The following is a 12,169-nucleotide window of genomic DNA, read 5'->3' as shown; positions in this document are numbered from 1 at the left end:
AGAAACACACACAAAGATGCTTTCTTCAGTTATAAATTTGGGACTGGGCATTTTACAAAGGTAATAAGAATTCATGCCACTTTATAGCTGGTGAACAACTAGACTGGTTAGTATTAGCCATGATAAATGGAGAAAAACCTATGGCACTCTAGGATTCATGAAAAGATGTTGAGAAGTGTTAAACTCAATGAAAGAATTAAATACTGACATGAAAATAAAGAATATATCTGAAAATTATCCCAGTAATAATCATGAAATAAACATAATTCATAGATAATCCATTTTGGAAACTGCAGGGAGATATAATGTTAAAAATAGGGAACTGTACCCCCCCCTTGCTGCTCAGTATAAATTGAGCAGAGAGGAATAAAAATTGGCATTCTCCCTTGACAAAAAAAAATAGGGAAATGTTAAAAAGCAAGAAAAGGTTAAATTGTAAAATAATAGGAAATTACAGTATTAAAAAAATAAATGGATAAATAGCAAGTGGTGACAAGATGTAATATAAATATAGATGAACAAACCAAAGGCACATGGAAGGAAAAGAGTCAATATTTTTTCATTTTATTGGTTATTTTATTTATTTATATTTCAAATGTTATCTCCCTTCTCAGTTTCCCCTTATCAAAACTCCCTCCATTCCCCCTGCTTTGATGATAGTACTCCCCAACCGACCCACTCCTGCCTCCTCACCACCCTAGTGTCCTCCATGCTGGGGCATCATCAAGTCTCCACAGGACTAAGGACCTCCCCTCTCATTGATGCCAAACGCTGGTTCCTTAAGACAATCAACAAAATAGATAATCCCTTAGCCAGACTAACCAGAGGGCATAAACAGTATGCAAATTAACAAAATCAGAAATTAAAAAGGAGGCCTAACAATAGAAACTGAAGAAATTAAAAAAAATCATCAGATCCTACTACAAAAGCCTATACTCAACAAAACTGAAAAATCTAGATGAAATAACTCCTAAAGAAATAGAAGCAGTCATTAAAAGTCTCCCCCCAAAAAAACCCAACAACAACAACAAAAAAACAAAACAAAACAGGACCAGATGGTTTTAGTGCAGAATTATATCAGACCATAAAAGAAGGAAGATCTAATACCAATACTCTTCAAACTATTCCATAAAATAGAAACAGAAGGAACACTACCTAATTCGTTCTATGAAGCCACAGTTACACTGATACATAAACCACACAAAGACCCAACAAAGAAAGAGACCAATTTACCTTATGAATATTGATGCAAAAATACTCAATAAAATTCTTGCAAACCGAATCCAAAAACACAACCAAATGATCATTCACCATGATCAAGTAGGCTTCATCCCAGGGATGCAGGAATGTTTCATTATATGGAAATCCATCAATGTAATTCACTATATAAACAAAAAACAAAACAAAACAAAACAAAAAAAAAACCCATATGATCATCTCATTAGATGCTGAAAAAGCTTGTGACAAAATACAACACCCCTTCTTGGAAAGATCAGGATTTCAAGGCCCATACCTAAATATAATAAAAGCAATATATAGCAAACCAATGGAAATGGTGTTTCTCTCTCTCTCTCTCTCTCTCTCTCTCTCTCTCTCTCTCTCTCTCTCACACACACACACACACACACACACACACATGTGCATCTACGCATATAGATACATATATATGTGTGTGCATATTCACACACACATGTGCGTGTTTGTATATATTTAAGTTAGATTATAAAATAATGTTTTACTCTATCTTTTCCAAACATACTTGATGTTATTTCCCTTTCTTTCTGCCTCTGCAGAAAGTCCTCTTCCCCATACACATTTCTCCTTTTCCCCCATCATAAAACCTATGGTCCATTATCCTCTTTAGAGCTCCTTCTTCCCACTCTCCTCCCATGGTCACTTTCTACATTCCTAAATTTTATGACTACTTCATTTTATACACTCAAATTTAAAGGTTTAGAACCATGATCTCTAAATAACACTGAGTTGTAGCTTTTGTTGTACTGGGTCTCATTTGTTTTACATAATTTTCTCCAGTTCCATAAATTTATCTTCAAATTTGATGATTTATTTTTTTCCAGGTGAATCGAACCCCATTGCATAAATCTGCCTCATTTTTATGATCCATTTATCAGATGAAGGCCTTTTGGCTTCTTTCAATTCCTAGCTATTGTGAACAGAGTGGCAATGAGCATGATGGAGCATGTGTCTCTGAAGCAGGACATACAGCCTTATGCTGTATTATGACTCCAAGTGCTTTTTGTGTTAGGGTCTAGTATTATATTTTTGTTTGAGTGGTTCATTTATTATTATAATCACAAATGTTTGCTTATTATAACTGACATTATCTCTGCACTATTGAATCATCTAAGCATAAAAAGAGTCAAGGGAAGTTAGGTTGGTGATATGAGCAGAGGGGTGAGCATGAATTATATATTACCTTGAAGCCATTATAGCATCTTTATCATGTAATACTTCTACTCTCCCTCCATGTTATCTGTGACTTCCTAGCTCCAGAAATTACTTTGTTGTACAGATCTGAAATTGCATCCATTGTATCATCTACAAGCTAGCCAGAGGACCACATACTAATTTAGATATGACCTCTTCTACTTCCACAATCATAGCTATGTCCCTGGAATTCCCTTTAATTTGAGTTCTTTAATTTGTGTTCTTTAATTTGTGACCTTATATCCAACTATCAAACTAGAAAAGGACACAGATATTTATGCATTGATTTTATTTTCTCTCTGTTTCCTCATTTTGTTTCTTATATGTAGGTAACAATCTGTTAAACAAGTAAACAGTCTGTTAGGGATTCCTTACAATTTCTAGCTAGCAATTGTAAATGGTTTATGAAATAAGCTCTCCCTATTGGTGGAATTAGAAGGCTCTGCTAAGTCTTTCTCAAGGAGTTTTGCCTCCTCTAAATGTAGTTTTAAAATATAAACACTTTGACTAGTATTCGTAAGGAATTTACCAACTGGCAAATGGTAGACCTGTTATGCTAAATAGAATGTTTGAGTATTTTGATGTGGAGTAGAGGCAGCTGTTCCAATTACATGGTGATTCACAAAACTGGAAAGACCCGGAGGAAATCCAGCCTCACAGAAAGCCTTACTGTATCTCACAGGTTCTCCTTAGCAAGAGAGATGCTCTGAAATCAACCAGGAACTCCAAGACTGTAAAACAATACCCACAATCACAGAGAACAAAGTAGAGCCATTTTTCCTTTTAACTCTTTAGCCTCATTTTCTGACACAGTAAAGTCAAAACCAGTTTTACATTGATTTCTTCATGTGTAAGAAAGGTTTGTCTCAAGGAGCAAATTGAGTAACAGGAAAAATACACTGGAAGGGGATGCATTGCACAGATGTGTGAACTAACACAGATACAGCAGAAGGACAGAGGAAAACCTCAGTGACTAGAAACGAGAGCAGGTGCCCCAGGAGTCCAGCAGCCCTCCTGTACCTGGGACTCAGCTTCACCAGCAGATGCTCAGCAGAAGCTCCAAATATTTCCTGTCTAGTCTGCCTTTCCCTGTGAACCAGCAGTATAAGGCTGATGACATTTTAGAGTGAATTCCTAGAAGGGATAAAAAAATAACTAATGCAATTTATTTTCCTATAAATGGGGCAGCTTCATTGCAGGGCGGTTGGCTCACTGATTCTCCTGTGAAGTTTCAGGATGAGCCTCTAACAAGCATGATGTTTCAAGAACAATAGCGGGATATTTAGCGTGAGCTCTCCTGATCCTATGATCACTCAGAGTCTAGACTTTAGACATAAAAGGTATCATCTGAAGTACACTTTGTACCACCAAAATACCCAGCCTCCAGTAGCTTTGTTTTTAATCTGCTTGCACAAATATAGAAAGGAGCAGACAGATCATAGCACGGAGGAAGAGGATGCCTTCCCAATAGCGAGGAAATTGTCAATAATTCACAGAGATGGAGACTTCCAAAGTTGAAAAGGTCACTCTCCCAGCTGTGACAATAGCATGTGTTTGTTTCATACAGGACCCAGGCTCAGTGGGAACTCTTATACGTTCTCTGTATAAATCATTTTGACCCGTGTTGCTTCTTGCTTTACAGTTGTTTCCTATCCTGATGTCATCAGTTCTTATAACCTCTGAGGTGAAAATTCCAGTGTAATTTTAGTATTTTACTTTTGAAACAAGAGTTTTACTTTTTATCTTCCACCTTTTTTAAAAAGTGATTATAGAATTTATTACTCAGTTGTAAAAAGTTTCCTACCAAAGCTATCTAAGCAAAAAATAGAAAAGATCCTAAGTGGGGAGAGGGAAAAATTCTCTAAGTGGGGAAAGGGAAAAGATTCCTACTCTAAGTGATGAAAGGCAAAACCATTCTGCTCTATGAATTGCATACCCATCTTTTCGTCTTCAGTACTTTTACATCTTTCAGAATACATGATCTCAGCTCCACAGGTTCACTGAAGGTTTAAAACAATAACTACATTATTAGTAAAGTTTTGTCTTGATAAACACAGTTGGTATTTTATCTTCTGTCCTAACACCTATAATAAATCATAGTTCCCTTTTTATGACTTTTGATTAATTGTTTAACAACCTCTTGGAAGATGTTCTGAGTAGGAGAAAGTCTGATTACCACCTAAGAGCAATCAACTGGTGACACTTGGGAGACTGGAAGAGTTCTCATTGCAGCTTTGACTCTCAGAAAAGGATCTAGTAACAGTCCCGTTATAAAAGAGCTTAATAATCACAGATATAATTTTAGGAATTCTTATAGGATCATCATTAAGATTTAAGTCATCTGTCTATATAGCATCACTACAAGACAGTACATCTTCGTGGATCTGCAGAGATCTGCTCCAAAGGGTTGTGCTACTACTTAGTGATTGTTATATATGTTTAATAGCAACAGGAAAAGCATATGAACAGCAGGAACCTTTCCTAAAATGAGTCCCTTATAGCTTTGCTTAATAAGGGCACACCTGTCACAGATTATATAATAATCCAAAGCAGGCCACTTCAGGATAATCACCAGCTAGTTATTAACTTGGCCCATTATGGCTCCTGACAAGATCTAACTAGACTGTTAGGACCTATAGCTTCTATCTTAATGAAAGTTTAAATAGGAATAAGAAGACAATGTTTGTACCCTCCCAAAATTACAGATGTAAGATTCTTTCTAAGAATCATCTAGGAGAGTCCTTAAATAAATTACAACTGCTAATTGAAAGACTTATATATGTAGACATGAAAAGGTTAACAGGAAATGTTTCTTTGAGAAGGCCAGCTTTCCTCAGCCTACCAAGTGCTAGAGTTACACTATGTGTCCTAGCACCCAGCTGAAGTCATTCTTTTTAGAGTCCATAGATTATTTAAAAATCCACTTTCTGACACAGTATCTTTCCTATAGCTAGAGCTCCATGATTTTTTTAAAAATGTAGTGACACATTTCTTCTCTTCTCTTTTCTTTTTTTTCTCTCTTTTGTTTTTGTAAAAATTATTTTATTTCTTTACATCCAGATCACACCTTCCCCTCCCCCTTCTCCTCCCTGTCCCTCCCTGTCACCACCTCTACATCAGCTCCCTTTCCCTTTTTTCTCAGAAAAGGGGAAGCCTCCCTCGGCATACCAAGTTGTAGTAAGACTAGGCATATCTTCTACTGAGGCAAGACAAGGCAGCCCAGTTAGGGAAAGTGATTCAAGGGCAGGCAGTAGAGTCAGAAACAGCCCCTGTTCCTGCTGTTAGGAGTTAGAAGTGTCCACATGAAGACCAAGCTGTACAACTGTTTTATATATATATATATATATATATATATATATATATATATATATATATATATATATATATATCACAAAGGGCCTAGGTCCATTCCATGCACACTTTCTGTTCAGTCTCTGTGAGCCCCTATGGGCTCAGGTTAGTTAATTCTGTTGGCTTTGTCATATGGTGTCTTTGATCCCTCTAGCTCCTTCAATCCTTCATTCCCATCTTCTGCAAGATTCTCCAAGGTCCTCCTAGTGTTTGGCATCTGTTTCATCCATCAGCTGTTGGGTGAAGCCCCTCAGATGACAGTTATGCTAGGTTCCTGTAGTTTTAGAGGTTTAGTCCATTACCATGACAGGCAAACAAGGTGCTGGAGAAGGAACTGAGAATTCGACATCTTGACACAAAGGCAGTCAGGATTTCCTCTCGACACATTTCTTTTATACACAGATTCACTTCCATGGAGTGTTCTCGAATGTATAAAGCTGAATGAAGGACCTTGACATCGTCTAGTAGGATTTTTGTCATGATCTTCTTCAAGGAACTGTGTGAGTACATGGGCCTTCCTAAACTGAGTGCAAGGTTAAAGGATGAAACTCTTCAGCCCTTCTTTGAAGGATTTACCTGAGACAACCCATGCAATACCCAGTTTGCCATAAACTTCTTCACATCCATATAGGCCTCCGAGGTTTGATGGATGAACTTCGAGAACATCTGAAAAATATGCCCAAGGTCATTCATTGTAGCCCAGGAACCAGAAGCTGAGCAAAAGAAACCAGCCCTGACATCTTTATCTTCAGAGTCTTCCTTGGTGTCTCTATCTTCCACCTTTTGATGCAAAATGTCAATGACAAGGCAGCATGAGAGTTTTTAACCAAGTTTTACTCTTTTAGGATTACGTGAGTAAAACTCTTCTGAGGATACAATGGAATTAGAAGCTCAGCAGTGATTCCTAATTATTATTAAGGTATTCTAATAGAACCACAACTATATGTTAATTTAAAACTCACAAAAAATAGCACTAAAAGGCCTTAAAATAGTGTGTGTGTGTGTGTGTGTGTGTGTGTTCATATTTTGATTTTTCTATTCCTTCTGGTAAATGTCTCTGTGAAATGAATGTTTCTGTCATATGTCAGCAGCTACAAAGGGGACATTTGTTAATTAAAGGAAGTTTCTCCTTTATGTCACGTAGCCCTTTCACATAAGTATGTTTAATGCCAAATTGGTTATCTTGACTATCAAGACTAGAATTAAATAGTCTGTAGAGAAAACATCTTGTGTATTTTGTGGATGTGTCACCTGCCAATTAAAAGGCCTATGGCCTGTGACTTAGGCAGGAAATAGAAGGCAGAGCATCTGGCAAGCAGAAAGAATTCTGGGATAGAGACAGGCACGAGAGGATCAGCCGAGATATGAGGATACAAATACATGGTCCCTGAGTGCCAGTAACCAGCCATGTGGCAGAACAGAGGTTAAAATAATGGGTCATTTAGGTTATGATTCTAATGATTTTAGAGAGAAGAGCCTAGTTGTATGGCCAAGGTATTTGTAAGCATATTTTTTGTCTGAGTCTTATGTCTGGGAACATGGGGCTGGTGAACTTAACACAAATTAGAGTTGTCTGGGAAGATGAACCTCTGTTGAGAAAATACCTCCATCAGATTTCCTGTTGATAAGTCTACAGTGTTTTCTTGATTGATGACTGATGTCAGAGGGCCTAAGCTCATTGTGGGCAGTGCCACCCCTGGGCCAGTGGTCTTGGGTGATATAAAAAAGCAGGCCAATTTAGTGCCAGGAATTTTGTTTTTATGTCTTCCTTGAGTTCTTCTTTTATCTATTAGTCATTCAGTAGAGAGTTTTTTAATCTACATGAGTTTGCTTACTTACTAGAAAATTGTTTGCTAAAGAGTTTAAGTTTTATTAGGTTATGGTCCAATAGGAAACACAGAGTTATTTCAGTCTTTCTGAATATGTTAAAGCTTGTTTTGTTTCCCAGGATGTGATTTATTTTAGCAAGCTTCTAAGTGTTTCTGAATAGAATGCACACACACACACACACACACACTAGATGATGTTTGGATGACATATTCTGTTGAAACTTCTAAGTCTATTTGATATCCAATGTTATTTAATTCTGATGCTTTTCTGCTTGTTTTTGTTCAGGTAAATAGTCTGCTGCAGGGATTCTGGTATTGATATCACCTACTGCGTTGATGTTGTTCTGCAGAACTCATTCCAGTAGCACACTTTGTATGGAATCTGGTGCACCAGAGTTTGGGGATGTTTAAGATTGTAACATCATCTTGAAATCAATTGTGCTCATTGTTTAATATGTGTAGTCATTATTGGCATCAGATTCCAATAACTTTGCTTGCTCAAAGTGAAATAGGATGATCAAGTTGAAAAGTTTTAGAAAATCCATCAAATGTTATCCCGTATTTTTACCTAATGGCTGTGGAGCAGTGAGCTGTGCACAGACAGCCTGGTCCCCAATCAAGCACAGGCCTGGAACTCTGGTGACTCTAAAGGATAGAAGATGTTCGGCCAGGGCTCCTGGGCACCTGGCTCCTGTCACAGCTACAGTCTCCCACAGCTCCCCAGCCCCCACAGAGAAGTGTGTGGCCATCAGTCACTTAGGCAATGCCCCAAGCTCCTGGTATTCTGTCCGGACTCCACCCCCACAGTTACCTGGCAACAGTGAGGATGGCCAGCCCACTATAAAAGGAGCTGCTTGCCCCTCCTTACTCTTTTACCTCTTCTGTCTTGCTCTTACTCTTGTTTCCTTTGCTCCCCCTCTCTCCATCTTCCCTTCCCTCCTCTCTCCAAGTGGCCATGGCCACCCTCTGCTTCTCTACTCTCTCTCTCTTTCTCTCTGCCTTGCTATAATAAACAAACCAGACTCTCTCTCCTCCCTGCGGTAAACTGCCAGAGCTCTCCTCCTACCTTCCTCCCTACCCCCCAGGCCAGAGTCTGCCCGAGGGTCCCCTTCTCAGCTCTTCTGCAACATAAGGCGGTGTCTGGGATGTCCAAGGGAGAGAACCTGAGGTTCCTGCCCTCCACGCAACCCAGGGACTCCAGAACCGCCTCTTCTGCAGTGCCCAGCAGTGTATGTGGTGCCCAAGAGAGTTGGAGCCAGACTCTGGCAGGTCCGCTTGGACCCTAGACTGCACCTTTCCCATCCCCCGACAGCCTGGCGGGAGGCTTGGGGTTCAGGAAGTCAAACTCCACGACCTAGCCCCCAGCAGAGGTGGGACCCCATTTTTGTGCCACAAATGACTTCTGCGTGGGTAAGTGAAACATTCACAATATAAATTGAAGTTGCAGTAGTACCCTGGATATTGGTGTTTTATCCTGAGATAGACTAACACAATACAACTAAAAGAACTGTTGCAGTAAGCATGCAGGAAATTAGGGCATTTCTGTCACCTATCATTATCTATCATCTATTTTCCTACCTATAATCTATATCTATGTATCCATCTGTCTGTCTATCTATCTATCTATCTATCTATCTATCTATCTATCTATCTATCATCTATCCATATAGCTATGTATAATCTATCATCTATCAATCAATAATCTATCTTTCTATAATATCTATCATCATCTATCTGTATATAATCTATCATCTAATTTTCTATCAACCATCTATCTGTCATCTGTCATCACTGTAATCTGTCTACCATCAGTCTATTTATTATTTCTCTATACCAACTCCATTTTTCTCTAACTCCCCTTCCGTCTCTCTCTGTCAATATATATACATGCATGAGTATATGAGATTTTTTGCATCATGGCTTTTAAGTTTCTATAATTTATTCTGGTTTTCTGTGGTGAAAGCATTTCCATTTCAAAACAACAACAAAAACCTAAACAAACAAAGCAAACACCACCCCCCCAAAACCTACTTTAATAGAAGACGTGTTTACAGAAAGTGTAAACAACATTTTCTTCCTCAAAGTAATAATTATTCCACCTCCCTCTTCACTGCTACATATTTATGCAAGTCCATTCTACAAGTCATGATTCCAACATGAACAAGAGGATTATATCCAGACAAACATGTTTGCATGTTTGAGCTTTGTTTGCTTGTTTATGTTGAGGCAAGTCTTTATTATATAGCCCAGGTTGACCTGAAATTCACAGCCTTCTCAGTCTCTTACATGCTGATTACAAGTGTGAGCCACAAAGTAGAGTAGAGCATGGAAGATCTTTCAGAGAAAGTGTTTCCTGGCCACAAAGTTCAGTCCCTGGTTTGGTTCTTTACACAGAGTCCTAAAGGAAGCATCTGACCTTCCCTCCTTCCGGAGGCCTTAACTTAAGCAGCCTTGTCCGTTTGGGATATTAATTCCTTGTTCAAAGCCCTCCTCTATTTCCTTTCTTGAGAACTTACATCCAAGGCCCTCGACAGTCTCTCTAGCTGAATATCACGTTGACTTTATAGTATTGTTAAAGCCTAGGCCAGTTATTTTCCATGTAAAGACTTACCAGATATCAAGAATGATGAGGAATATATTCCTCCTCAGAATTTAGTAATTTTCCTGTGGCAATTAGCTTACTACAAGCATATTAATATTTATATGTATTGTATATACATACATATATAAATATATACATATACATTTATATGTGTGTGTGTGTATCCAGTTATACTAAGTCAAGAGTCACACCATTCAGATTTTCAGCTCTTCCATATTATCTTGTTAATTATTTGTATTTACATTTATTTGTAGTTATTTACATTCTTGTTGTAGTTATTTATAGTTTATATACATATTTGTATGTAGTTCTTTACATTTTTTGTTGATGAGATACAAATACCTGAACTTGATAACTTAATGAGAGGAAGATCTAGTTTGACTTATGTCTTCAGGGTATTTTTTTCAGTCATGTTAGGGAAGATAGGATGGACTGGCTCTGTCTGTCCACAGGTGCATGAGGTTCACATCATGGCAGACAGGGAAGTGGGGAGTGCATATCCTTTAACGTGACCTACTTTTGCCAGACATACCCATGTCCTAAAGACTCCACAACCTTCCCAAAGAATATCATTAGCTGGAGAACAAACATTCAGCATATTTTAGATTGAAAAAGTACCACTCCTTGATATAAATTATTACTGAATAAGATTATTTGAGTAAATTTACAAAAGTTAAACACAATCCAGGTACAAAAACATAAAAAGAAATTCAGCTTTTTTGGCTTGATTTTCACTCTAATATCCAGTTGACAATTCTCTTAGCATGTTCCTATATTTTTGTGTGAAGAAATAGGGGTCTAAAATGAAATGGTATTCATTTGGACATGTTCCTATAGATCACCACTTTCTAAACTTGTGGGATTTATGGACTTTCAATTTTTTAAAAAGGATTTATTTATTTATTATATGTAACTACACTGTAGCTGTCTTCAGACACACCAGAAGATGGCATCAGATCTCATTACAGATGGTTGTGAGCCACCATGGGGTTGCTGGGATTTGAACTCAGGACCTTCAGAAGAGCAAATGGTGCTCTTAACCACTGAGCCATCTCTGCAGCCCCCGACTTTCAATTTCTTTATACGCAAAATGAAAAGTTCACATTATGTAGTCTAGAAGACTTCAGTTCAAAAGTTATGAAGACTCAAGCAGAAGATGCTTTTAAAAAGTGTTCTCTGGATTATTTACTTACAGATAATGTATAAAATGTATGTTTTTCTTTTTCTTTTTTATGAAATATTTTCTTTATTTACATGTAAATTTCTCCATTCCCAGTTTCCCCTCCAAAAAACAAACAAACAAAAACAACAAAAACAAACCCCTGTTGCCTCCCCCCTCCCCATGCCTGCCACCCTACCCTCTCCCACTTATTGGCCCTGGCATTTCCCTACACTGGGGCACAGAACCTTCACAGCGCCCAGGTTCTCTCCTCCTATTGATGATCAAATTGCAATCCTCTACTATACACATGCTGCCAGAACAATCAGACCCCTCCATGTGCAGTCTTTGGTTGGTGGTTGAGACCCTGGGAGCTCTGAGGGTACTAGTTAGTTCATATTGTTGTTTGTCCTAAGGGGCTGCAAACCCCTCAGCTTCATTGGTCCTTTCTCTAACTCCTTCGCTGGGGACCCTGTACTCAGTTCAATAGATGTCTGTGAGCCTCTACATCTGTATTAATCAGGTACTGTTAGAGCCTCTCAGGAGATAGCTATATTTAGGCTGGCTTGCCCTTCCTTCAGTCTCTGCTCCATAGTTATATCTGCAACACCTTCCGTGGGTATTTGGTTCCCCCTTTTAAAAAGGAGTGAAATTTCCACCTTTTGGTCTTCCTTCTTCTTGAGTTCCTTGTGGTTTGTGGGTTATTCTTTCGGTATTCCAAACTTCAGGGCTAATAACCACTTATCAGAGAGTGCATACCGTGTTTGTTCTTTTGTGATT

Source organism: Mastomys coucha, unplaced genomic scaffold, assembly GCF_008632895.1.
Source record: "Mastomys coucha isolate ucsf_1 unplaced genomic scaffold, UCSF_Mcou_1 pScaffold22, whole genome shotgun sequence".
In the NCBI taxonomy this organism is placed as follows: Eukaryota; Metazoa; Chordata; class Mammalia; order Rodentia; family Muridae; genus Mastomys; species Mastomys coucha.
Note: the sequence above shows the minus strand (reverse complement) of the source record.